At 37.0% G+C, this 27,762-nt stretch overlaps 1 pseudogene; it reads left to right on the top strand.

The window, feature by feature from the left end:
• Positions 1-88: 88 nt before the first annotated feature.
• LOC144359865 (neo-calmodulin-like) lies at positions 89-26,276 on the top strand (annotated as a pseudogene).
• Positions 26,277-27,762: the final 1,486 nt, after the last annotated feature.

Here is a 27,762-nt window from a genome sequence, read left to right as displayed (position 1 = left end):
CTCTATTTACTAAACATATTCCCATTGCACGTTAAATAACCCTGTATCCATGACAACAGTAGTAGTAGTAGATTACTAGTATTACAGTATGACTGGAACTCTTTCTCTTATAAGGGCCTGTGAGAGATGGGGTATTCGTCAACAGATAAAGACTGAGGCCATTGAGTTGAACGTTTGTAGTAAGTAATGGGAAATTTTAAATAAAGTATAGAAATTAAAGAATATCGTATGCATAATTAATTAGATTGTTTAGCAATTATTAATTGGTTTCAGACTCTTTAGTCCGTGGCTGTTTTCGATAATTGCTTCTCAGTGAATTATGAATTATTATTGATGTATATTCACCACTAATATCCATTGTTCTAATTCCCATAATTCTTTATCGTGTCATAAAACCAATGAAGGAGAAATATCTATAAAAAGAACATTTTCATAGTTTGATCTAAAGCTATCACGTGATATTTGATCATAATATTTGTATTACCAGCCACGGTGTGTTTTTGAGTTCATATGACATATAGTGAATAGCATTTCGATAGTTTCTTGTATACTAGTCGGTATATTCGGTCAATTAAAATTAAATAATAAATTTACAGTGAGAACACAGCAGAGCAAACTACAAAACGACAACATAAAGTATAAATAGACAGAACAGGAGCCACGCAAATGAGCTGAATCATTGCAACTCGCAAAGACATCGAGTCTAATCCAGATTAACAGATTGAAAACGCTCGTTTACGTTTGTGAAATACAAAATACAAAATTATTAATTTTCTCTTTATACATTATCGAGGTCCAAGAGCTTAATATAAAACCTAAGTTAACATATTTTTTGTGCAATATTTATATGCAAATACATAGATATTAATTGCAAATCATATATCATTCACTGCGAAGAAAAAGCTAAATTGTCACGTGGGTCCACGAGTATAGTCTACCAACGCCCAGTAATTTATGTGTTTGTATTGTTGCTCAGCATAAAACTAAAATGAATCTATTGCTAGTTGCTGCCGAAGGTTTGCAAAACGAAGAGTACTTTGTTCATTGTATTTCTGAGCGCCTCAGAAGAATCCCACCATAATTGCAATTTCAACACCCTTATCATGTACACCTTTTTATACTAGTACATCATTCAGGTTCCCAGGCCTTTAGTGTCATTAATTATTTCGTGAGGCCCTGTAGTGAACATGATTCGCCATTCTTTCCGGAAGTTATGTTCCTCATAAAGATGGCGAACAATATTGTCAATATTGTGTTTATATCAAACAAGAGGCAACGTTTACATCTGATTTTAGTTTTGTGAATTATGTTTTTTTATGAAAACAGTACGTCCTAAAGTAATACACTTGTGTTTATTTGTTATCATTTAAACAGTCAAAACCTCGTACAGCGCGCGTTCGTGTGAACAGCCTGAGATTTTATGCGTTGTATACGTCGCATAGAACCCCGGGCATGGAATTTATATCCAACATTATGTCACGTCACGTCACGTCACGTTACGTCATGTCGCGTTACGTTACGTTACTATTAGCAAGATCGTTCGGCTTCTGTACGGTACTCGGACTGCTTCTTCGATAACCGACGAACCAAATGTAATTGCCGAAACCATTGCTTCCGCCTCTAATCACGAAGGTGTTCCACACCTACAACAATAGCAGTTGCCAAACCGATAATACCGGGACTGTATCATTACCAACTATTCTTTTGCAATTGTGCCACAATACTTTCAGTTTCAGGGTATAGGTTATAATGCCTTTCGTCTAGATATGTCAATAATGACATTATCACAACAAAATATTTCTCGGCTACATTTACATTAAGGAGAAAGGATAATGAATGTTTTGAACAATAATATGATACTAACATTAAAATCATATCATTAGATGTGTAATCGATAGTCTCCTAAAGTAGAACCTCTAGTTATGGTGGACGCCTACTCATGATTTCAAATACGCAGAATTTATTCATTTTCCAATGAATTGTGCTTTCGAGCAATATAAGGATATTGGCTCAAACAAAATTTGGGGTCACCAGCTTAATTTTCGAGTAAATGATTGAATTTTAGTGGATAGTGGCCATTTTGGCAGTATAATAGTGGTTTCAACACGGGTTCCTGTGGCAGAGATAATATGCCATATGACAAATTGTAGGCCGGTGACATAGGCTGAAAAAAATATACTTTTTCTAAATTATTTCAAAAATCTGGATTTTAAAAAGTGGCGAAAATGCAATTTTTCAACAATGTTCAAATATTAGGACAAGTCTATCAATATACGTCACTGTAACACACAAACGAATGCTATTTCATGGTGACATAATTTCATACATTAAACTAATGAACTTTGTAATGCGTTTTATGACCAACTTTCTCAAAAATTATGATTAGGCTTTTTAACTCTTGGTAATTTTTTTCACTGGATTAAAATCATAATGGAAAATGGATTAACGTTGTAAAAAAATAGTGCCTCGTGATTTCCTGGTACATTCCCGGAATTTACTGCTTCTTTCATACAATGTGCCTCGTGATTTCCTGGTACATTCCCGGAATTTACTGCTTCTTTCATACAATGTGCCTCGTGATTTCCTGGTACATTCCCGGAATTTACTGCTTCTTTCATACAATATCATAGATTAAAATATTCAGGAAATATACCTTTGGGATTTCAGTGGAAAACAAAAAACAAATTTGAAGTGCACACGGCACAGATAAAATGACTAACTAAAATGACGCACACATCGCCTTGTAGCTAAACACCTATACATTTGAGACTACCCCTCAACTCCACTATACATTTGAGACTACCCCTCAACTCCACTATACATTTGAGACTACCCCTCAACTCCACTATAGGATGTTTCTTCGCTTTATCTACTTGTATACTTTCCTAAAATCCAGCTGTTTTATATTTATCACTGTCGTAATTGTGCCTGCAGTGTGAATAGCTTTGTATTTAGAACGGTGGGGCGACGAACAGACTCACAATTTGCTGTGACAGTCCCACACAATACAAATGCTTTATTTCCTCAGGCTTCTCTTGGTTTCTAATGCCCGGAAAGGTATGCAATTGGATAGTCAGTATGACGTCACTAAATTGCTCCGAACGACCGAAGTCATCAGTCATTACTAAGCGACTTGGCTTCTACTTAACAGTTTATACATTACTACTTTGCTCTAACGCTAAATAGACAATCGACAGATTTGATTCTTGCTCATTAGATAGAACTGAAAAGAGTTCCCGCAATAACACGCCGCGTACGTGAACTCGTTAATGGCAATCAACGTAGATCATAGGTTCGATTACGTCTTTTCACAACTAAGACAAGATGCGTGACCTGCGATTCAAATACTTCGGTGAAAAATAACAAAACACACACACACACACAAGTCTACATTGAAATTTTAATTAACCAAAACGATAAATTATTCAAGTGTCATACCAAACACAGTAGAGAACTTTGAGAATAAACTTAAATAGTGGCCGCAAAGCCACGCGACAGGAATGTGATTGCACACTAAAAGGACATGTCCTCATTTTGTGCTATGCATTCAGAATGAAATTTAAACGACAATTTTGTATTTTACAAGAGCTATATCAACAATTTTAATTCGTGTCTACGTAGTACAGTGAGCCATGGCAGTACGGAACAGTCTACTTCCGTTTTCATACAACAAATACTTACAACACCTGGCAAATAATGATCTTCGTAAGTTTCAGTATTAATATCTTCAATTTCTATTCAGACTCAAGTTACAGTTTAAACGGCGTGTGTATTGTCAACTATACAAACAATGGAACTTGGAAATATTATATTGTTAATGGGATTATAGAGTGTGTACCAAGGGGTCGATAAACAGTTGGGATGCGTTCAAATTAATATTGTTTTGCGTTCATTTTAATTTCATTGATGATCCCAATGGTCAGTCGTGCCATTACTTCTGCACGTCTAATTATAACTCCCATGTGAAGGATACTGTGTTCATTATATCTTGTATTATTATTCCGATCGTACTACAGGAAATTACACAGTGTTATACACCGCTACGTAGCCTGCAGTCAATAGTTCAGTCCCCGGCCGACAACGGACATTATTAATATCTCAGTACATTTTTTTCAACTCACACTGTAAAAATTACCTTTTCAGACTTTTAGCCCTATCAATGTGGGCATACTATAGCTCGATTATTCACGGAATCGGCGAAAGAAGGACAACAATGTTCAAAAATTACAATTTCATTAATTATGTTCGGGCGGGAAAATTATATATATATAATAATACCAATCTAATTAGGGTTGGTGTACGTACCTGTTGCAATGGCGCCGATGGCAGCACTCATCAGGAACATGAGCTGTAGAAACATTGTCACAAGCGTTTTTTTACACGGTCATCAGAGATTCACCTAAATTTTCGAACTCCCACGAAATGCATTCTTGTGCGCCACGCCGACGATATCATGCTACCACTGTCTAAGCAGTATCGCGTGTTAGAGCACTACTTGTCGTCCGCGCGGGGAATCTCCCATGGGATTTCGATTAAGTCGTGTAATTTGAATATTAACCAGTCCCACGTGAGTAGATAGGCATTCTTATTAACTGATCGTCGTGTCACAGTAACTCATTAATAACACCTTAAATATGATTAAAAATTGATTATTTTCTGAACAGGTAAAGACTTTACGGATACAAACACCACCGAAGTCTCATCCGTGCACATTTCTTTCGTTTGTTCCCTACGTCGCGTTATGTGTTAACCGAAACCCAAACTACAAAAGACACAAAAATTCAATGCATCAATGTGAGTATGATTTTGTAATATTATTAAAGGTTGGAATGACCGATTTGAAAATCCTGCGTGCGAAGAATTGACATTAGGACGTGTTACGGGGCAGTCGTCGCGAGGCGTTGTGTTCGGTGTATATGCATTTACGTCATTTGTTTACACGACATTCGAACTTTGAGACCGAAATACAATACAACGTTAGGCTGTTTGCAAGAAGACTTTCTTAAACATGTACTCTGCGGAAATTCATAAATCATGCGAATATTGTGTAAAATATAAGATGGTCTGAATTTGTGAAAATTACGTTAACATTTTAATGATTTCGAGTGCGTCCGAATGTTGGCGATCGTTTTGCAAAATGTTTGCAATTCATTTACCAGCGCGCAAATTTACAAAGACTCACCTCTTTCCCGAATTACATCATAAAAAATCACCGAGCTTCGACAAAAAACATACTCGCTTGGTTTGTGTTGCCATGGGGACTAACGACGTGGCATGTCGAGTGAAGAAACGTGCTAGAAAATAATGCATGCAGAACGACCGTCCGTTGAAGTGCTAACTTCATTTGTACCCTTGAATGAGGTATTAATATAGCCCTGGGAACATTCATGTCTGACATACTTATATATCTAAGTCTGTGTGTTATACATATCTAAGTAATATACATATCAAACAGGCAGACGTTTGTCTCAGCGTCACGGTACGCTTGTTTGAAGTCATATTAATTACTTCCTCCATGGACCTGGGTTTAGTAGGTTTATGCTTCTTCTAAATAGTGCCCATCCACGTTTTGTTTGTATCCATAATGACTCTCTGTTTTTTGTTTGTATCCATAATGACTCTCTGTTTTTTGTTTGTATCCATAATGACTCTCTGTTTTTGTTTGTATCCATAATGACTCTCTGTTTTTTGTTTGTATCCATAATGACTCTCTGTTTTTTGTTTGTATCCATAATGACTCTCTGTTTTTTGTTTGTATCCATAATGACTCTCTGTTTTTTGTTTGTATCCATAATGACTCTCTGTTTTTTGTTTGTATCCATAATGACTCTCTGTTTTTTGTTTGTATCCATAATGACTCTCTGTTTTTTGTTTGTATCCATAATGACTCTCTGTTTTTTGTTTGTATCCATAATGACTCTCTGTTTTTTGTTTGTATCCATAATGACTCTCTGTTTTTTGTTTGTATCCATAATGACTCTCTGTTTTTTGTTTGTATTCATAATGACTCTCTGTTTTTTGTTTGTATCCATAATGACTCTCTGTTTTTTGTTTGTATCCATAATGACTCTCTGTTTTTTGTTTGTATCCATAATAATCCTTTTGTTTTTTGTTCTTATTCATAATGACCCCAAGTTTTTTTCGTTGGTACTCAAAATGAACACCTAGTTTTTGTCTGTATTAATAATAAACCCCTAGTTTTTTGGTTTTTATTCATAGTGACTCCCTGTTTATTCGCTTGTACTCAAAATGAACACCTAGTTTTTGTCTGTATTAATAATAAACCCCTAGTTTTTTGGTTTTTATTCATAGTGACTCCCTGTTTATTCGCTTGTACTCACAATGACACCTAGTTTTTGTCTGTATTCATAATAACCCCCTAATTTTTGTCTGTATTCATAATAACCCCCTAGTTTTTGTTTGCATTTATAATGACCCTTAATTATTTTTCATACATTTTGTAAAGAAAAAAGAAAAGTTCTGTAAATTGTGTTAGCATTCACAAATTTAAGGTTTCAAGCTAGGTGATCTAGGTTTTTTTTCTTCAAATCCTATTTTTGTAATAGGCGACATTTCAGGGCATTGAAATCACTGCTTTCTCTCCTAGATGTTTCGTTTTAGAGACTGCTGAAATTAAAATATAATCCGTATTGTCTCCCTAAATTGTATGGAAAGCAAATACAACCATTTATGGAACTATTTGTGCGAAACCGATAGATATGGACATATGGATATATGGACCTCTATATTAATGAAATCTTATTTAAAAAGAAACAACACAAATTAATAAACAAATTCACTAAAGTTGGTATGGGTTGGATGCGAAGCATCTACTTGACACGTGGCTTTTTAAACTATAGAAGGCGTATATTGAATACGATTATCAATGATTTACTGTTTCAGTTGACGACTGCATCGATTGAAGTTGGATTAGTTCATGCTCACGTAGTCCTACAATTGTATACATGTTAAAGGTTGGATTGTTAACTTCCAGTTAAGCCTAATCTCACAACAAATTATTGTGGATTAAAATTACAATGGATAACAAAAGATAGATTAACATTGTAAACGACATAAACAATAGTGTCCCATGATTCTTTGGTGCAATCCATGAGATTGAACGGTTCCCCTTTAAGAGAATACTTTCCCGGAGAGCACAAACCGGCGAAGGGATGCAACGTAAACATGCACGCGTGATGTCGTGTAGATCATGATGTAACTATCGTCTTGACAAAAATAAGATTATTATTCATCATTGAATATCGGCAGACTGACAAGTTTTATATTTGCTACCAAGACAACAGAAGGCGCCTCGCTTGAATCCCAGTCTCGCTACATCTGGGAGAGCAGTCCACAGAATATAAGTAGAACATAGCAAACCAGTTTTCATCAGCGTCACGCACTACGCTAGTTATATTTCACGTCAATCTACTTTCAAATATTAAAATTTTATATAACAAAAAACTAACAAACAAAATTGTTATGTGAGCAGCATTCTCGTCATAACAAAGGTCTTCCCTTCAACTTTGTAAATATTTATAAATATCACAATTTAAATTGAAAGGAGGGAATTCTATTGGTGGACTGAATAACATTCAAATGACGTCGTTGACGTTCAAATGACGTCGTTGCGCACTGTGCTTGTTGATTGACATGATTGATTCTGACTGCTATTAAAATTTATACTTATTTATAAAGTTGTAAAGAATGCCTTTGTTGCGTCGAGAGTACAAATCATTTGTATGTAGATTCGAATGAATCAAATCTGTTGTCGTTTCTTCGTTTGTCACGTTACACATATGTGTGTGTACAATTTACGTCACTCTTTCAGGTGTAATTTATTGTAATAGCGCACTCAGATTTGGTGCGAACAAAATAAAATAATAATTGACATAATATTAAGCATTTTTGCTCACTGTACTTGTGTCTGTTGACACCTTATAACTGGTCGAGATTAAATTTCTAGTTCTAGAAACTTTGGAATGTTCAGTGAATTAAGTGGCTATTATGCAGTACAAGCGTTCTTCTTGTAGACCGCCATCCAAGCGACCTTGGTGAGTATTGTCATTAACACAGATATAAATATATATATATATATATATATCTAAACATTTTGTCATCGACGTCGTCGTAAAATAAAGTCCCAACTGCTTGATGTACCATGACGTATTTCCACGATGATATCAACGCTGTAAAATACGAGATCGTCCTGGGAGTTATCGAGTACATATCTATGCATACAAATGAATGTTTTACAATGCCTCTTCGCCGATAGACCATTTACAAGTTTGTGTAGCGCGTTATCATCCGATTACGTCACACAATTATAGCCCTGTTCGCAGATGGTCAATGACATGTACCGTATCCATCTCATGAAGTGAGACAAATTAATCCGGGAAATGAATGTAACTTTGTTCAGGATTTCGCGGTGTTTCAAATCAAATATATGCTTGTTATGGCAGTGATATATACTAATATATAGGTAATTGGAAGAGGATTTTAGTGAGTATTGCTCAAACAAAGTATAGCGACTACTTGAACAAAAATACTGAGTGACACTGAGACCCCGAGTCATGCAGGCCGATAGCGCTTTATTTGGTGAGTGACGGGTTGGGTTGTACTCTACTTCAAATATGTTCTAGGAGCGGCACGCTGTACATCACTCAACCTTATTGTTCGCGGATATGTTCTTTGGTTTGAACGATGTGTTTTTCTTGGCAATGATTTTAATAATAAATCAGGGCCTTTGTCATTAAATTAATCATTTTTCTCTGATTAAATTTGAAACACATCTAAAAAGAAAATAGTCATAGTGAATAAAGCTAGTGATCGATATTGCCATGCTCTGGCGTTATGTGAGCATGAGCAATGAATCGAAATGTTAGTATCAACTAGTTCGGGGGAAATGTTATGTTTATATGTATTGCATGTGTGAATATGCCTCTGGAGTGTGTCCCCAGGCTTTCAACGCTACTTTATGGTACGTACGTAGCTCACGCCATCCGTGTTTTCAAAGCTGTGTTATCACTTGCCGTGATGTCTTTTTCACTCGGCGTTGTGCAGTCACGCTAAGAAAGCTGGTATCGCTGTCACCCCTCTCACGCTCATTTTACTGAGATCGTTTTTGCCTGACCTCTGACATCAAAGCGTATTTAACATCATTTACGCCTTCCTTTAATGTACAACACATAAAATCTCTTTTAACGGCCTAGATTCAATCGTCATGATCGTGTACACTCACTTAATTTTGTCGGAATTGATACTGAGTAACGTTTAGTCCAATTATTACCGGCTTCTTTTCAAACGATTTTCTGTACTATTCAATACTTTGTTCAATTCGCCATTCGCCACTTATTATTGGGTGTGTTTCAGTGCGAATTTGTTCTGCCACCTGCTACTATCCTATCCTACTATCCTCGGGGCGGACATCCGGGCATTTTCTACCGCCTGGCAACCCTGGCGGTGAAAACAAAGACCAAAAACTCGCAGAAAACGGTACTTTGGGATGTTTGTTGAGACTCCCCTGAACAGTGTAACAAGATTAGTCCTACGTGTGTAACATATATAAATTTGGTTGTTCAGGATTACTTTAAAGTTGAGTTTGTGTTCAAGTTGTTTTCTCGAGTTTTCACCGACTCCACCGGCGTTCCACAGCAGCGCGCACAAAGCCTATAGAAATGCATGTACAGTGGTGCGCCGCGTCTTAGCAACGCAGAACGGCGCTCACTGGTTGCGAAAGTTGTGAGCTGGGTGTTTTTTTCGCTAAAAACACCATTGTTTAGAAGTGGGTATATAAATAGAAAAAAAATGGTTTAGAAGTGAGTATGGTTAACGAGAGGTGGGCTTCACACCCTTACCCATTTAATGTGGAAGTAGCCCCCCCCCCCCCGGGTTCCGCCCCCGAGGATAGGGATAAAAGTACTGTAGTTTAAGCTGTTTTTGCTTATTTTGTGTTTCTAAATATTCTAACTTTGGTGACGCGGTTTTAACTGTAGTGGGATTCAGTGGGAATGATGTTTATACATGTGTGAGTTTTTTTAAAGTTGCATTTGCACTTAGTGAATATGTGAAACATCTCTGCCAGAACAAGCTTACACGTACAATGTGTATTAAAGTGGCAATATAGTAGCTTAAAGCGCGATAGTCGTCGCGCTGCGCATGTGCGAGATATATGGGTCTCATATAAACAAAGATGGCGACTTTGACTGTTGCGCAGAACAACGAGTACGAACTGAGACGTTCTCAAGCTTTAATTAGGTAATTTTTATGCGATTGGAAGGTATCGAAAGAGTCACCGGTGGTAATCATTGCAAATCGCGCCCAGGTCAAACCTCACACTTGTGATTTCCATTTGAAAAGCGCATTGGATTGTGGGAAAATCAGTGTTTATCGATACAAATGTCACACATGCGCAGCGCGACGACTACCGCGCTTTAAGGTAGAAGTCTACTCATAAAATAAAATACCCAGAATTTATTCATTTTGCAATGAACTGTACTCAAACGCAATATAAGGATATTGCCTTAAAAAAGTTGGGGGTCACCAGGCTTATTTTCGAGAAATTGAAGTCTGTATTTTAGTGGAAAGTCACCATTTTGACACTATTATAATGCCTTTACCGACGAAAACTACGAGCGTAAAATACGTTCTTTGTTGACACAATTTTCAAACGCGCACTGAGTGACGACTGTAGGCTTAAGTCGGGAGGGTCGTCACCTGCGCACGCGCGGTAATTGAATCCCAAGCGACGATAACAACACACGCTAAAAACGCAAAGGTTCATGGGCAGACGCTTGTTTGTAAACATTGACACGCTATGGCCATCGGACGCATGCGCAGGTGACGACTTCCTCGCTTTAATGCGCTTGTCCTGAATACTTTCATTTCTAATTAGTACAAACAATGACGTGTTATAATATATCTGATCCCATTACAGAATGATCGATTATATACTCCTATTGGGTAACATCTGAATGTAAAACTTTTTATTCATAAGAATAAAGTATCGAAAATAAATCAAATATTTGTAAGTTTCAGGCCTACAACCTCTCCTGGCCTCTCCGTCGTGGTGGTAATTCCGTACAAGTTACCTACATACTGAACTGTTTTCCCAAATTACCAGATTCTTTATCTCGTTACCATGGTTTTTGTGAAGAAAGTGTACTCTTTTGATGGGATGATTTAATGTATTTATAAATGTGGTTAACGTGAAAAAAAAACACGATAAATATTCAACATTCACTGAAGACTTTACTGAGCGTGCGCAGTTACTGAGCTTTTCAGACAAGGACAAATTAATTTACATATAACTAGTTACTACTTTATTTTATTTTTAGTTTATCTGTGGAGGACTATGACGTAATACGAATTGTATTTTAAATCTGTGTTATTCCCCAGTCACAGAAATGCAATCTAAAACAAACTTTGATAAGAGAATTGAAACAACAACATATATTCGTATAAATGAGACCCAGGATACCGAGATTGATATGAGACCTGCCCCCGAAGAGTCAATAGAGCGTTTCACGAAGAATCATTAAACACGATATCTTGTTGTGTGTAATATTCATTACATTGTCATAAAAATCAGGATATACAATATCCCAAACTCGGATTCCTGTATAATTAGGGATGCAGATTACAGGGATGCTTTTTAAATAATTTATTTGAAAATGCGGCGGTCATCGCGCGGCGGTCATCGCGCGGCGGTCATCGCGCGGCGCGAGCGCGAATTTCGCGAAATCACGCAATGTTTCCGTCGCATGAAACGCAGAACACGACACAGTGGACAACTCGGTGCGGCATTAGGAGTGCTAATTATTCGTTTTCAAGTGTTTCTACACCCAAGTGAAAATAATGGTTCATCTCTTGCAAGCTCTCATTCATGCGTATGTCAGCTTGTAAGATCCTGTATTTTAAACGCATTATATGTGTCACATGGAACCCACATCCGGAACACAACGCGGCGCGACGAGTGGATGTTTTAAATAAAGTAATTATGTGTCGATTGTAAAATTTCACCGTTTCTCCATAAAAATATTCTGTGACGAAATACTGTTGCGTTGAAGTGAATATTATGTGACTGAATAATAATAAAACATTTAAAATGGATGGTTATAAATATAATAGTATAGACGGGGTCGGTATGAGAGTGGTCAGGGCAGGTGGACCGGGGATATTGAAATTAATAGAAAGACAGTAGCCTTTGTTAAGGTGCATTACTAATATTTAAAATCGAGATCAGTTCAATTCAGAATAGTACAAAGAATTCGTTCTTATTGATAAACGTGCAGGTGTACACGAGATATATCAGTTGTCACATATTGTAAACAGTGTCTGTCAAACCATTATACCACCCCAGGTAAGTAAGGAGACTGTCTTATATTGACAAATGGTTTTTATATGAATGTTGAGAAATTAATCTGTGAATGAAAATATAATGTTAAAGCGGGGAATCGTCACCTGCGCATGCGTCAGATGGCCATCGCGTGTCATTGTTTACAAACAAGCGTCTACTCGTGAGCCTTTGCGTGTTTAGCGTGTGTTGTTATCGTCGCTAGGGACTCAATTCCCGCGCGTGCGCAGGTGACGACCCTCCTGCTTTAATTTATCATTTTACAAGACCACAAATACCGCGTCGTTGTTCTGGGACGTAAGTCGTGTTCGATATGCTTCTCATGCGATGTATACAACACGTGTAAAACATTTATTTATTTTACATGACATTGTAACTTCATTTTGTGGCGCTGTTAACGGGACTATATATTTAAAGACGGGACATGTTTTTTTTTGTATTTATTACATTAAAAGCGACAATTTGTATATGTATAAGGACCCCTTTGTTTCGGAGCTATGAAATGGCATATATTTTTGCGCAACGCAGTAAACGTGCTACGCGCGTGACTCAGGCGCGGCGCTGTTTGTGCTCTGTCGGTCATCGATGGACGGAGCAACATTCCTGATTCAACATAATGCTCCATTATTGTCGGATATGTCCAAGGGGCTCTGAGAACTTTGTTTAAATATCCGAGACACCGCTACTAAATATGATGACCATTCAGAGAGACAATTCATACCTAATATTTCATTGGCTAAAGAGTTTTCTCAAATTATCATTGTTCACTATTTTACAACCCCCAAACGTATGATGATGTTGAATATTTTATGGATGTCATGGGTAATCATTTTAGACGGCATGTCTTACATGACATTATCAGCAAGTTGATAAAATCAGAACTCATCATTTACAACTCTATCCGACGAAATTACCAATCTTTAAATGTTACGAAATCGTGATACACACCAAAAGACAAACAAGAAGTACTCGAATCAATATTGTGTTTTTAACAAGACAAAATGAATAAATACAATACGTTTAAAAAAAAACATCATTAGTATAATGAAATTAAAGAGATAAACTATTAAGAAATTAAAAGAATATCCTATGCATAATTAATTAGATTGTTTGACAATTATTAATTGGTTTCAGACTCTTTAATCCGTGGATGTGTTCGATAGTCGCTGGCTAATGAATTATGTTTAATATCGCTGTATATACATCAATAATATCCATTGTTGCAATTCCCACAATATTTTATCGCGTTATGGACTCGATGAAGAGAACATGGAAATATGAAATGACTGATGAATTTTTTAAATGGTTATTTATGAATAATTGTATATGTCGTCATATCGCGTATGTAAATTTGAAAATTCCCCAGAGATAATTAATGTTATATTGTGTGTGTTTGCAAGCCTGCTCAAGGTTTTATTTTTACACGCTGTACGTGTTTGCTTCGAACTGTGTTTTCCGGAAATTTTACTTGCAATTTCAGTCGCAGTGCGCATGTGCAGTTTGATCAAACTATTACCGCGAAAAAAACAAACAGCAAAGGGCTCCGGGACACGCAAAGCTAACAAAATACGTTTGTTAGGATCAACCATATCATTATAACATATAGACAAAAGCTAACGTATTCACAAAATATAAGTCGATATCGCAGACATCGATAGAAAGATAGAATATTGTATGCTGGATAATCCATACGCAGCGGTGTGCATTTCATGTTCAATTGTTTACCGTCATTCTAGTTCAGTTTTGTACACCAATAAACAAATTTTGTTAACGCACAAAGAGACCTGTTAAATTCTAGGCAGTTAAAAGTATTATTACCTAGAATTGTGATCAATATTGCCACAAAAGATTTGAACATTAGTTTTTAAATTGTTACATTTATTATTCGAAATAATCCGCATTGTATGCCCGGAAAAAAATTCAGATAAAACTAAAAGTAAAATAAACTACTACATGAAATATTGATAAAATGTGAAATATTCTATTTTGACGGGAAAATGAAATTTACAATCGTTATATGTTTACCTGTTGCCAAGCATGACAGGAAGACACCGGGAATAAACATCAACACCAGCAGTTGTCGTGCCATGATTAACAGCGCGTGTTCTCTAACTCGGTCAGATTAGATTTATCTACATAGACATCTCTCACGGAATACGTTCTCGTTACGTTGCCGATGACAGCATCTCACAGTTATCGGTAGTCCGTGTAGTCTGCGTTCGGTGAAACCTGGATGTGTTAAAGTTAAATTCGACATATTGCAGATTGCTTGAATTCTACTTTCTAAAGTTCACATTTACTTCTAGACGATCGTGCCACGAATATTAATGTCGAATTCATCGGACATATTTTGCAAAATACTTTAGTATTCGGGAAAATCGATTTGCCTGATCTACTTTCTACACCCGCTCATCGCCTCGTTAACGCGTTAGTGATTGACTGTTGCCCATTTCCTCCACAGATAACACCGTGCGTGCTTTGTATATACGTATTGCCTTAGGGATGTGCCATTTTAGTTCCGGGTGAGAATCACAGCAGCTGTCCAGAGGGGCCAAATGATCGCTATACACGACTATCACATAATACGTAGGCAAGGATTAAATCACGTACATATTGTTTCTAACACTTCTGAAACATTAAAGGGCGGTGGTCGTCGCGCCGCGTCTTGTTCGATATGGGACTCATAGCGACGTATACAACGCGTGTAAAATACATTGTTTATTTACATGAAATTCGAACACGCGCTGCGTGATGGCCACCACCCATTAACATTCGCGTCATTGCCATGTGTAATACCTTTTGGAAAATAGGTTAATGCAGGTTATTTCCGTTCTTTTACTTACATTATACAATATAATTAATCAATATATTATATTGCAATGATGTCTATTTCAATAGGGTGATCATAAATTAAAAGCTTCTGTTAAAACAAAACTAATAATTATTGCAGTGATTGATCGTCTAGTGATCCTTACATCTAAGCTCCTAAAATATGGTAAAGTCATCATCACAGATATAGTAGAATACATTTATTAGACTACTGTAAACATGTTTAAATATCTACATGTCATTTTAGCGAATTTGATTCCATGCATGAATTAACCGAATCTTAATTTAGCTAAAGTGCCAACAATCTCATTGTGAGAATATACTTTATTTTAAATTAGTGATATCTTGAATTAGCGAAATTACAGATTAGCAATATTAGCTAAAATAACATGCTAGCTAAAAAGACATGTTTTATAGTAAATGAATGCCAAACTGAAAACACTAAGATTCTACCGAATTGTTCATTTCAAGTTGCTTATTGCTCGAGGCGTAGTTCAGATCGCGATTGGGCAAAATCCAACTAGTATTCATGATCGTGATTTGTTAATAACTGATTGTGCAAGAAATGTCTTAATGTCATGGACTGCACTTGTTTGTGACACCGTATTTTATTGATGTTGATATTCGATGGACTGCACTTGTTTGTGACACCGTATTTTATTGATGTTGATATTCGATGGACTGCACTTGTCTGCGACACCGTATTTTATTGATGTTGATATTCGATGGACTGCACTTGTTTGCGACACCGTATTTTATTGATGTTGATATTCGATGGACTGCACTTGTCTGCAACACCGTATTTTATTGATGTTGATATTCGATGGACTGCACTTGTTTGTGACACCGTATTTTATTGATGTTGATATTCGATGGACTGCACTTGTCTGCGACACCGTATTTTATTGATGTTGATATTCGATGGACTGCACTTGTTTGCGACACCGTATTTTATTGATGTTGATATTCGATGGACTGCACTTGTCTGCGACACCGTATTTTATTGATGTTGATATTCGATGGACTGCACTTGTTTGCGACACCGTATTTTATTGATGTTGATATTCGATGGACTGCACTTGTTTGCGACACCGTATTTTATTGATGTTGATATTCGATGGACTGCACTTGTTTGTGACACCGTATTTTATTGATGTTGATATTCGATGGACTGCACTTGTTTGCGACACCGTATTTTATTGATGTTGATATTCGATGGATGCACTTGTTTGTGACACCGTATTTTATTCATGTTGATATTCGATGGATGCACTTGTTTGCGACACCGTATTTTATTGATGTTGATATTCGATGGACTGCACTTGTTTGCGACAACGTATTTTATTGATGTTGATATTCGATGGACTGCACTTGTTTGCGACAACGTATTTTATTGATGTTGATATTCGAATTTGTACTTGTAGCTCTAGGGTTAATTTTCAACATCATCTCTGCGATTTCACAAGAACACTTTGAATATACATTTTTACAATATATACCACAGTCCCTCTATCCCGCTATCTAGGGATAGAGGGACTGTGATAAATCTAAAGAATATGTCTTTCAAACGAATATCGAAAGTGTTTCGACAATTGATGTCGTAACACTCTGGAAATGACGCACTGTGGAAGATTAAGAGCGGTAACTATGGTTAAAATAAACTATTCTAGTAACTGTGTAAATGAGACGCCATCAAATTATTGAATCAAACCAAAAATTAAGATCACGTAAATGATTACATCATTCATAACAGATACCAATATAGATAGCAGGAACTATCACAGATGGTGTTCATAGTATTCTATATAAATAATTCCCCTGGCATACTTACTCAATTAAAAACGCCTTTTTATCAATATTACCAATTTATTTTTCTTGACATATACTGTTCTAACTGAAAATATCACTTATCCTAATAATAGATAATGAATGGAATTATATCAACAATAATATCAATTTCAACTCTATAATTAAGCCATCACAATCATCACGTTTGATGTGGGTCCCATGCGACGTATGCAACGCGTACACAACTTCGTTTGCTCGAAAATCGTAAAAAGACATATTCATGTCCCGCTCGAAATTGCCGTACACGTTCCAATCGAGAATGCTTGAACATTTGCCTAGGCTATAATATTACACAGAAGTAAAGTCTTTTATTACTTGTTATAATTCTTAGTTTAAAAGAAAACAATATTGGCGTCACTAAAACGGAATTGTCTGACACTTTTTAAAAAATGATTAAATTTGTCTATTATGCTACAGTGTCGTGTTATGGGTAAAACGTTTTCCAGAACGGAAGAACTCTTGCCGACTATGAGATCAGAACAAAAGTCGATATTCCATTCACAAGTTCCAAAGTTGCCAGTACAGGGTAAAGAGACGTGAAAAAGACAGCTTCATTGGTACATGTGGGCGATCTGCTTTGAATACTAAGCTTAAAATATAGAGTTGGTTCTATGAGATATAATTGTGGTCTTCGGTGTCATGTGATACGCATGTCCAAACACGTCATCCGATCCGCCATCTTGTTCATCCTCATTCGCATCTACTATCCTTTTATAATCACTAAATAACAACAAGAAAAACATCATCATCATAGAATGCTAGCTATTTTACGGTTGAAATTCCGATATACAATTTGAATATAAGCTTTTCATAATATCGTTGACTTTGGCAGTGAGCACTTCCACCACATCGTTAGAATAGTTGTATCCGGGGCCTGGCCCGAGCAAGATAAAGAAAGAACATCGACCTTTCATTCACTACACCGCCATCAATACTCTTATAAATATTACAACTTGAATGTAGATCTATTTAATTAATTACGATTTCCACGAATAGATTTGTTTTGCGCTTCCTGCGTGTGTAGAAAGTACGAGTCTCATGTGACTCTCAAAAAGAAACGAAACGTAATGTTAAAAATTGACACATGCCAAAGAGATGTAAGTCGTAAAAATTACACTTCAGCTTTTCAAAGATTATCGTGAGTGAAGGCCACATTCAGTTGATTAAAACCGGGTTATGATTTATCATAAATAATTAAAAAAATGTTTTGATTGTAACCATTTAGACATACTATATGGACTAATTAATAAAATGTATCAGTAATTCACAACGCATGCGCATTTGCATAGTTCAAAATTTACCAAACGGAATATTATATCCTGTGAGAGCAAAATAACGTTTACGATAAATCATAAACAAAAAGTTTAAATCAACGGCATTCTAAAAATATATTAAATTCTATCCATGTTACCTCATTAATCGCCGAACACGTCGAGCTAAACACTTTACAATTCTTAGACACACAGCAACATTTTAGTCATAACTCTCCGAATAGATGTAAAATATGGACATTTTTTTTTGCTACGTTTTGGCGTTCCAATTTCAATAATAGTCGGGCTGTGTTTGAGAGTCCGTTTTTCAAAAATTAAATTGCTCAATATAAAATGGGATATATCTTTACAACAAGAATTAGTGAGGTTCTCGCAATTAGTGAGGTTCTCGCAATTAGTGAGGTTCTCGCAATTAGTGAGGTTCTCGCCTGCTCAAAAGAGACAGTAGGTGTGATGGGTATTGAAAGAATATCCGAAGTTAGTGTTATCTATAGAAACTCCTGAATACGGTATTTACCAACAGTACGAGAGCACCCTTTTACTTATTTGTTTGTTTATTTGGTTGGTTTGAGGGTGTTTTTTTTTTGGTTAGTTGCCTACATTGGTCCCAGTACGTCATTGTGACATTTCATGTAGTGCCACAGGGCTGTTGGGTTGCCGTAAAAAAGTGTATTAATTAATTATTATTTTAGATAACTCATCATCTTTCAAATTATCGAGTATTATACACGCATCGTTGGATAATATATTCGTAATGAAGTACAAAGTCGGGTCGATGCCTACATACTTCACTCTCACAGTTATATCAAGACGTTATTACAATCGACAACAACATAGCCTGACAATGTCTTGCACGTGCTGTTGAAATGAACGCGTGTTATTCAGTGTCCAAGGACTATCGTGTCTGCGTCAACTGTTGACACCTTGTACACTTACTAATTCCTATGAAATGAAATAAAAATTGCTGCCACCGAAATGCCACCTGATGGGAATAAACATAAACCATAAAAGACAACTAATTAAAACTTGCGTAATACCCGCGTCCCGGACTCATAGCCTACACGCAACGGGCACGCAATTTTGTCTCCGAATGTATATTTTTTTCAGTTCAGAGTAACACTGTTCCGCTATAGTGCATACAGCACTGCGGGGTTTTTAAATATTAATCTAGCTTACTCACCATGCACTTGTTAATCGCGTGTCATTGCATACACGCATTCGTATAGCACATGAACAGAATAACGTTAGTCATTGTTTACACAAAAGTGAGTAAATTATTGATACATATTTAAAAGGAAAAATGAGTTTCTTGTTTGATATTGCATGTACTAGTACTGAATGTATGACGTCACTGTTAACTTCCGTGACTACTTGGTATGTACTACGGGGTAATTATTATTACAGAAATTCCCCGGATTCTTGTGTTCAGTTCTCGGTTTAGGGTGTACTCTGGAAACAATGCCAAGGGCTGGGTTGAAAAAATCTGGGAAAAAAATGAAAAAGGGAAGATCTAAGTAAGTCGACCCTTCAATGTTCAGTCCTGGGACTCGGTCGAATTTCCGACGACAAGGCATGAGTATTACTATCTGTATAAATCGATTGAACAAATAGGGGAATAGTCGCAGGTGGAATAATCGGACGAGTCGGGCCACAAAGCCTGTTGGATATTTGTTCTTTTAGATTCCCTTGATGTCTATTGTTTGTAGTTTCGATGATTAATGTTCCGAAATACACAGTGAGCTGCTAGTGAGTTTTTTCGTATATTAATTTAATTACTCATCGCAAGTTGGGGTCGTCCATATCGGTGCCTTTAGGAGTTTCATACCCTGTCAATACACTGTTCTCTGCGAATAGATGTAATATAATGTTGTGCATGAAAACATACACAGGTACAAACTACGAAGTGGATTAAGACTACAGTTAAAAAAAATAGTATTCACAAACAGAATAAATGCCACCAATGGAATGAAATACTTAACAAAAACTAATCCTGAATGCCGACTCTCTGTGAATCTTCTACTCGTACGTAGTGAGGGCTTTATCGTATTACCCCCTCCCCCCCCCGCTTGTGAGTTTGTAAATTCGATCTGCCATCTTACCGCACGTACATAGTCCCATGACGCAACATGTAACGGACTAACAATAGATCCTATACGATTAATTCTTCTGGAACATGACATATCGTTATCGGGTTTTCACCTCAGTGAGTTTGTAATACGACAGGTTAACGAGTGTTAAGAGTTTACCGGAGAACAAGAACGGTTACAACAATGACGCCCGCAACGACGTAGCTCATTAGTGATTTTTCAATCGCAGTCGGACAAAAACAACAACGCAACTTAACTAACAAACAATAGCGTGAACGTGAAACAAAGGGATCCTGCAGGTAGGCCAGACTCTCTGGTTCTTACCACAAGTGGTACGATCCCCCTACTAATCCCTAAGCATAAATAAAACACACTACAATGTTTAAAAAACTACGTGGACCACACTACGGGTTCTTTATTAAAGGTAAATGGATCATAAGATGAATGTAACAGCATGTAAATACGTGTACCATCCTACGTAACGTAGACTCTCTGAAACGCTATTTCATGCATTTTGAGGGGCAAATTTCACTGACACAAAAAGTTTCAGCTTGATTTTGTAGGGGCGACCCCTACAACATTGTTTTCGCCCCTCTGCCCCCTGTGCCGCCGCCACTGTAATTATTTCTATGGTAACAATTTTCACATTGCATCCTAGTCCCACGTGACACCGGCAGCCATTTTCTGAACATTTGTAGTGTTTTTTTTTGTATGTTTTGTTTTGTTTTTTAATGTTATTGTTATTTTCATTTTAGTACCAATAGGCAAAAGGCCAAATTGCAGGAACAGGTTTTACATATTGGCGGCGTTCCACTCGATTTACACCACTCGTATAACGCCTAGCTACTCTGATAGTAATATCTCATGATTCAGGTATGAAAACGCCACGGGCAAATTTAAGCCCGACTTACGCCAGAATCGTCCGGAACCTAACATAACACTCCTTGCTTTGCGTGATGGAAGTCAATAAACACGTGATGTAACCAGCACCGTAGCGAGTCACAGTAGTGAGTAGAACCATGGGCAGTATAGTAGGATACCGTCTATGGTAGAACACCTTATAAATTATTATACTCTTTCAGATTAGACTCGCCCAAAACAAATGACAAACTAGAATACGCCTTGCACCAGTAAACAATATCATTATCCAACTCGTCCCGGGAACTCATCACGTGATCGTTCGTGCGGATTATGACATGGTCATGGACGACCTACAAAGTACTAGGTCTAATGCGTGCATGATCTATTTTTAAGGTTTGGTGAACTCAATTTACGCACATATCAAGAAAAAAAATCGAGGATTCATCAGGATTCTGCATTGTTTCGATTTCAAGTTTCGAGTCCACGCGCGTTGGAGCACTACTATTCATAAACTTTATTAAAACGGAATGTTAACACAAAACGGGAAACCGGAAAAATTGCCGTCGTTTAGATCATGTTTCTATCTTCTACTTAGTTTGGCGATAGTTCATTGGATTCTCACGTTAAATCCGACGGGGAATGCAATGGCACGAATGAATGTCTAAAAACTCGTAATTCATTTAGACAGCTCGAATAGTATTTCATTCTTGACTGAAATGTTTTGTTTTTTTTAATTTTAGAATACGCGTATCAGTCGACCGATTTCGGATTACCCGGATGTTAACTATAAATTATGTAAGTCTTTATCAATGTAGATTCAAATTAAAGGAAGAGATTGTGATACGCTAGTGTATCTTCCTCTGTTCGAGAGACAAATTATTGCTGATTGGACGATGCTCAACTGTCATTTTGAGTTTGTAAATTCTAGTAACCACATCCATTGGTTTAACCGGTGAATGTATAAAGTGAAGGACACAACGTTGGGGCTTGTAAATACCGATCAACAGCTTCCCTTCAAACTCAAATATTTAATATTTGGCTCGAAAGTTAAACAGCGTATACACGCATAACGTGCGCGCATGCGTTCTGCATTGTAACTGCCATGACTACGTATTCAGAATAATTATAAAGTTCATTATATGAAAAAACAAAACAATCTTGTTTCCATGTGGTTTGTAAAACCGGGTGGCTGCACTACCGAATGGGAGTAACCTAAACTATATGCTCTGTACCAAGGAAAAGCTAGGAATAAGTGCAGCTGTTCTTATTGAATTCACGCACACACACGCGCAAATAATTAAGGGTGTTCTTGACACTGACGTTCAAGCTTGATCATTGCATTGTCATTGCATTTCTTTGCTCATAAGTATACATATTTTTTTTTGTACCAACCAACGAACTCGGCCATGACCCGATATGATACCAGGCGGGCGCACGGCAGACAGTTGCAATCTCGGAACGCAAATTATGTAGCCGAGCCGGACCCGAAACGACCATGAGTACACTTGAATATGAAGTTATTAATAGACTATTTTTCGTTTACATTTCGCGTTACGTGTGAAATCGGAGGTAAAACGAGACAAACAAAGGTCATAGCGTCGTAGTAGCGTCAAAACATGACTCGATAAACAGAAAAGCATTTTCGGGGTATTTTCACGCTTAATAAAGTGCTATGCACATTTGATGGTGGTCAGTAATGATAAGGAATATCTCAATGTCATTTCCGCTTCGATTTTTGCAGTGGACGTTCGACCCGCGCTTTCAGTTTCGCGCATTACGCGAGATCTCGCAGTGAACGGGAGTCAGCTATTGTTTTTACGTCACCTTTGGCTCCTGGCGTCATTTCGCCTCTAGAGGGCCAGTCAATGATGTCATCAGTGAACACTGATAATTGAACCCATTCATTCTAGTACGTCAATCCCATAGAAGTGCTACTATGGAAGACCTTGTTAACTGACAATTTAAAAGTTGAAACATGGTGAGGTGTTGTGCGTATGAACGCCATAAAGATTCATGCTAAGTTTCTCGAAATCCCATGTTGTTGGTTGCCAGAAATCGGCAGAATAACTAACCTGAAAGTGAAGCCACGTACAGTATAAATACATATTGTATGACTTAAAACTAAATTAGAAATACGCTAACATCACATGAACTACAGTAATCATTTCGCCCAACTTCGCACTTTTTAATCGAATGCTTATTGCTTAATTGCCGACCGCGATGTATTTTCCGACCGGAAAACGACTGCATTTTTATTGTTATTTTCCTCTCGCTGGCTCATTGAAAACACCGACCGTTTTTTTCTGGGGACTTGATAATAATAGTGAAAAATACATAAACCGTGCTATGGCGTGCAGGTTTGTTTTTATGCTGTACATCCATCATGCTATGGTATCCATCATGGTATGCATGTCCCACTATGCTGTGAATTCAACGCGTCATGATGTACATGCGTCATACTATGCTATGTTCACCGTGTTTTGATGCGCATTCCCCACGTTATGATGTACATTCCCCACGTTATGATGTGATACTCTCATCTCTCATGTTATGTGTATATTTCTCATGCTAGGAAGAGCATTTCTTAAGTTTAAATATGTAAGTGCCACTCTTATGGAAACCAACAAACTGAAGTTATGAAATTGTGTCGTGGTAAGATCGATTTTCTTGAAAACGTTATTGATTAAGCACTGATACACCGTGACGCAATTGAAACACGGCCAAACAAACAGGGACTGTTGGACAACAGCTTATTAGGTTCGAATCTTCCAAATTCTCAGGAAGTTAGCCAACCTATTTGACAAACACCGCCAGGAGGCTATAAGTATGACAAATTAAAAGCTTTTAAAAAATGATTCAGTCAACGCCTTGATTTGAGTACAAGGCAGCGAAAGGAGTATTTCGGTAAGTGTACAAAGACAAAGTATGAAAACTAAACTTCCGTTGAAGATCATCAATTGTTTGAGAAAATACATTTTGGTCATTTCTGAAAAATGGGACCAATCGAGGAGCAAATATATCTAAGGATATTGAAATGATGAATTGTTTTAATTTGATCTCTACAAATTTTATTGCTATTTTTAAGCGAATTTTACAAAGCATCCTTTTCAGAAAATATTTTTCTACTTTATGTGGGATATGTCTTGTTATGCAGTTGCACACCGTTCTAGGTTTTATTATTTGTTTATATATTGTTTTAGAGCATTTATTGTATTTTATCCAGGGCCTGTAAATGCGCCTTTGTCACGTTGGTTATCCTTGAAATAAATAAAGTCTGCGACTCTGTTTTAACAGCGGGAAAATACAGTAGCACTCATTTCATCAACTATTAACTACCAGTAACATTCCACATCAATTAAACCCAACACGCCATGCAAGCCATCATGGTTAATAATGAAAACGAACGGGATAATGCATTATATAGATAAATAACTGACACCATGGAAGGTACTTTCCTTAATCTTCTTGATTATACGCCCTCTAGAGCCCGCCCGTCTCAATTCAAACCCTCTACCACCATTCAATCCATCGTTGTCTAATGTCGTAGTCTTCCCTGCCTTGTCTGCACAGCTTAGCTTTATTCAATCTTTCTTGCTGTAAACATTTCCATTGTGTGTGTCTTAGCATATTATTGACATCGTGTCTTTCCATTTCCTTTTCATTGCCGGATTTTAAGCCTGGAGAAGCTCAGATTTCACCACGAAGAGTTGAAATAATAAAACAAACACTTGTAGTGGCGAGGTGACACGTATTCGATTATACCTTTTAGATGATTCTAATCTTGTCAATGTTTTTATCTTTCTAGGCACCACTAGCAAAATCCGGGCTGTTTTCAACCAAGTTGACATTGACGGAAATGACTTCATCACAATATCTGAATTCAGGATTGAAACAACATAATATAGCGTTTACATATCAGTATATCTACCAGTACTTGAAAGAAGTCGACCTGGACGGCGACGGGCAAATTGATTTTAATGAATTCTCGATATTTTGGATAGCCCGAATAAAACTCATTCTCGAAAAAGTTGGTAATTGATTGACGGATATGTCATTATACTGATAGAGAAACACGTACACGTGGCTTTCCGCGATATTTGTTTAGCCATGCTTTAGACAATTGCCAATAGATTTGTTTTCCTGCCTCCAAAACATTTATTTGTAATAGCTCTTTTTATGAGCCGATTTATTGACTGCACCTGTAAATGTCTGGTGTACTAGAGTATTAAGATTATATTAAATATGAATACCGTTTGTCGTGAGCGGGATTATTCAATCTGCTTTGTGTAATAAAAGTCATGTCAACTATTTTGTCGATTTCAATGCTTAGGATGCGGTGTTATTATTTATTTCATGGCACTTTGTTTTAGTCAGAGGTTTGTCGTATTGTAGTACAGGGCAGAACAACGTAGCGTAATGTGGCGTAGTGTCCCTACCCCCCGTGGGGGTGCTTCCCAGCAAGCTGTAAACTGGGCCCAAAACAATTGACGTTGAAGGCGTTTTGGCTAACAAATTAGCATTTTTTAAAAACAAAATGCCTAAATTGTGCTCAAATGGCCAAACATATTAAAAGTGTCGGACAAAAAGATCGGTTGGAATATGAAAATGGGTTCAAAACAGCGAGTACGCATATCCGTATACTTCAACAGTGGGTGCACCCCCCCCCCCGCACACGGTAGTGTAGTATATGGATATTGTGCACATTTGCCTGTTACATCTAAACACACAGATAAAAGTAATTCACGTTTTTTTTCAGTTTCAACAGTCCAGAGATTACGAACAAGTTTTCGCGAGTTAGACACAGAAAACGACGGTTACACTACTTTGGATGAACTCAAGATGGCGCTAATCAAATACAAGGGTAGTTGTACAGACGAAGGGGTGTATAAAATAATGAGACATGAAGCGGATGAAGATGGCGATGGAAGAATTAGCTTTGATGAATTTGTTGTTTTCAATACTTGTTTAAGATAATTAACGCTATATTTTTACCTGCTCTAAAATTAAAATTAATATGGAGGGTAATGTACATGTATGTTTTATGTAAAATATGCAATAATTGGATCCGAGGGAATTTGTACTATAATATAAATGTCAATATCATTAATTACAAATACGTTTGGAAATGAACATGCTGACTGACTGACAGAAACTCTATATTATTTACTTTTGTTTTGATAAATTCTATTAGTAGACTATTTTGCACTATATTAAATCAATATATATTTTAAAGTTATGAATAACCATGTTCACCTTTTGTTACAGAAGTGGATTTGGTTGCCATGGGAACAGTTATTTTAGGAAATATTTTTTATTTATAATTCAAAATATTATGAATGGATTCTCGTGTATTTTTCAGGAGGGGGTTCATTTACATTTTATTAGAGATCCGGTTGCCATAAAACCAGTGATTTCCTAATGAATTTTCATTCATAGCTAAACAAATTTATTGATGGATTTTCATAACATTCAGGATAGGTTGCTCAGAATCATAACCTTAAAGCGCGATAGTCGTCGCATGTGCGAGATCTATGGGGCTCATATAAACAAAGATGGTGACTTTGACTGTTGCGCAGATCAACAAGTACGAACTGAGACGTTTCCAAGCTTTAATTGGGCAATTTTCACTGGAAGGTATCGAAGGAGTCACCGTCGGTAATTAGTGCAAGTCGCGCCCAGGTCAAACCTCATTCTTGTGATTTCCACTTAAAGAACGCATTGGATTATGGGAAAATCAATGTTTATCATCACAAATGTCGCACATGCGCAGCGCGACGACTAGCGCGCTTTAATTGAAGAACAACCGCTGATCAAAATGATGAGGGCGCTATGAACGGCCTTCACGTCACCCTTTTTCATCATAGAAACGCTTTGCCGCGGGAGGGCGCGAGTGATGGAAAAGGTGATTTACCGCACATTGTATTTTAGCATTGCTTTTATATGTAATACATTTGCCCTGGTCATGTTTTGTTCTTATTGCATCCTTATTGGAATTTAGTGACTATTGTTACGGGTAAACGTGAAAGAGGATCAGTCAGGACCCACCCTTTTTCTGAACTACTGAGAACCACAGTAATTGTGAACAAAGTTGAATCTTTGTAAATCCAGGCACGTTGGGATACAATTCAAAAACACTAGTAAGTTAAATTCGAACAGTCACATTATCAGCTGGTAAGCCGAACAATTGCAAACATTCAGACGCAATAAAAATCACTGATCATTTAACGTAATTAACATTCAGACCATCAAATATTCACCCAATAGTTCGAAACATGTGAAACACCACAGGGAGCCCACGAACTATAATCAACTGTACGCAGTCATTCTTTTCGTTTGTTTTTACGAGTTTAAAAAAATATGGGATCACTGGAGCCTTCCTCCCTTGCCTATTTCTTACACTAGATACCAGCTGATACCACCTACGACGTCATACCTTCCCGGCAGGTAATCAATTTTTAATCATATTTAAAATGTTATTAAATTAGATGATAAGAATGTCAATCTTCCCACG

The sequence above is a fragment of the Saccoglossus kowalevskii genome, chromosome 5, assembly GCF_978046115.1.
Source record: "Saccoglossus kowalevskii chromosome 5, keSacKowa6.1, whole genome shotgun sequence".
Lineage (NCBI taxonomy): Eukaryota > Metazoa > Hemichordata > Enteropneusta > Harrimaniidae > Saccoglossus > Saccoglossus kowalevskii.
Note: the sequence above shows the minus strand (reverse complement) of the source record. Positions and strands in the feature narration are given on the sequence as shown.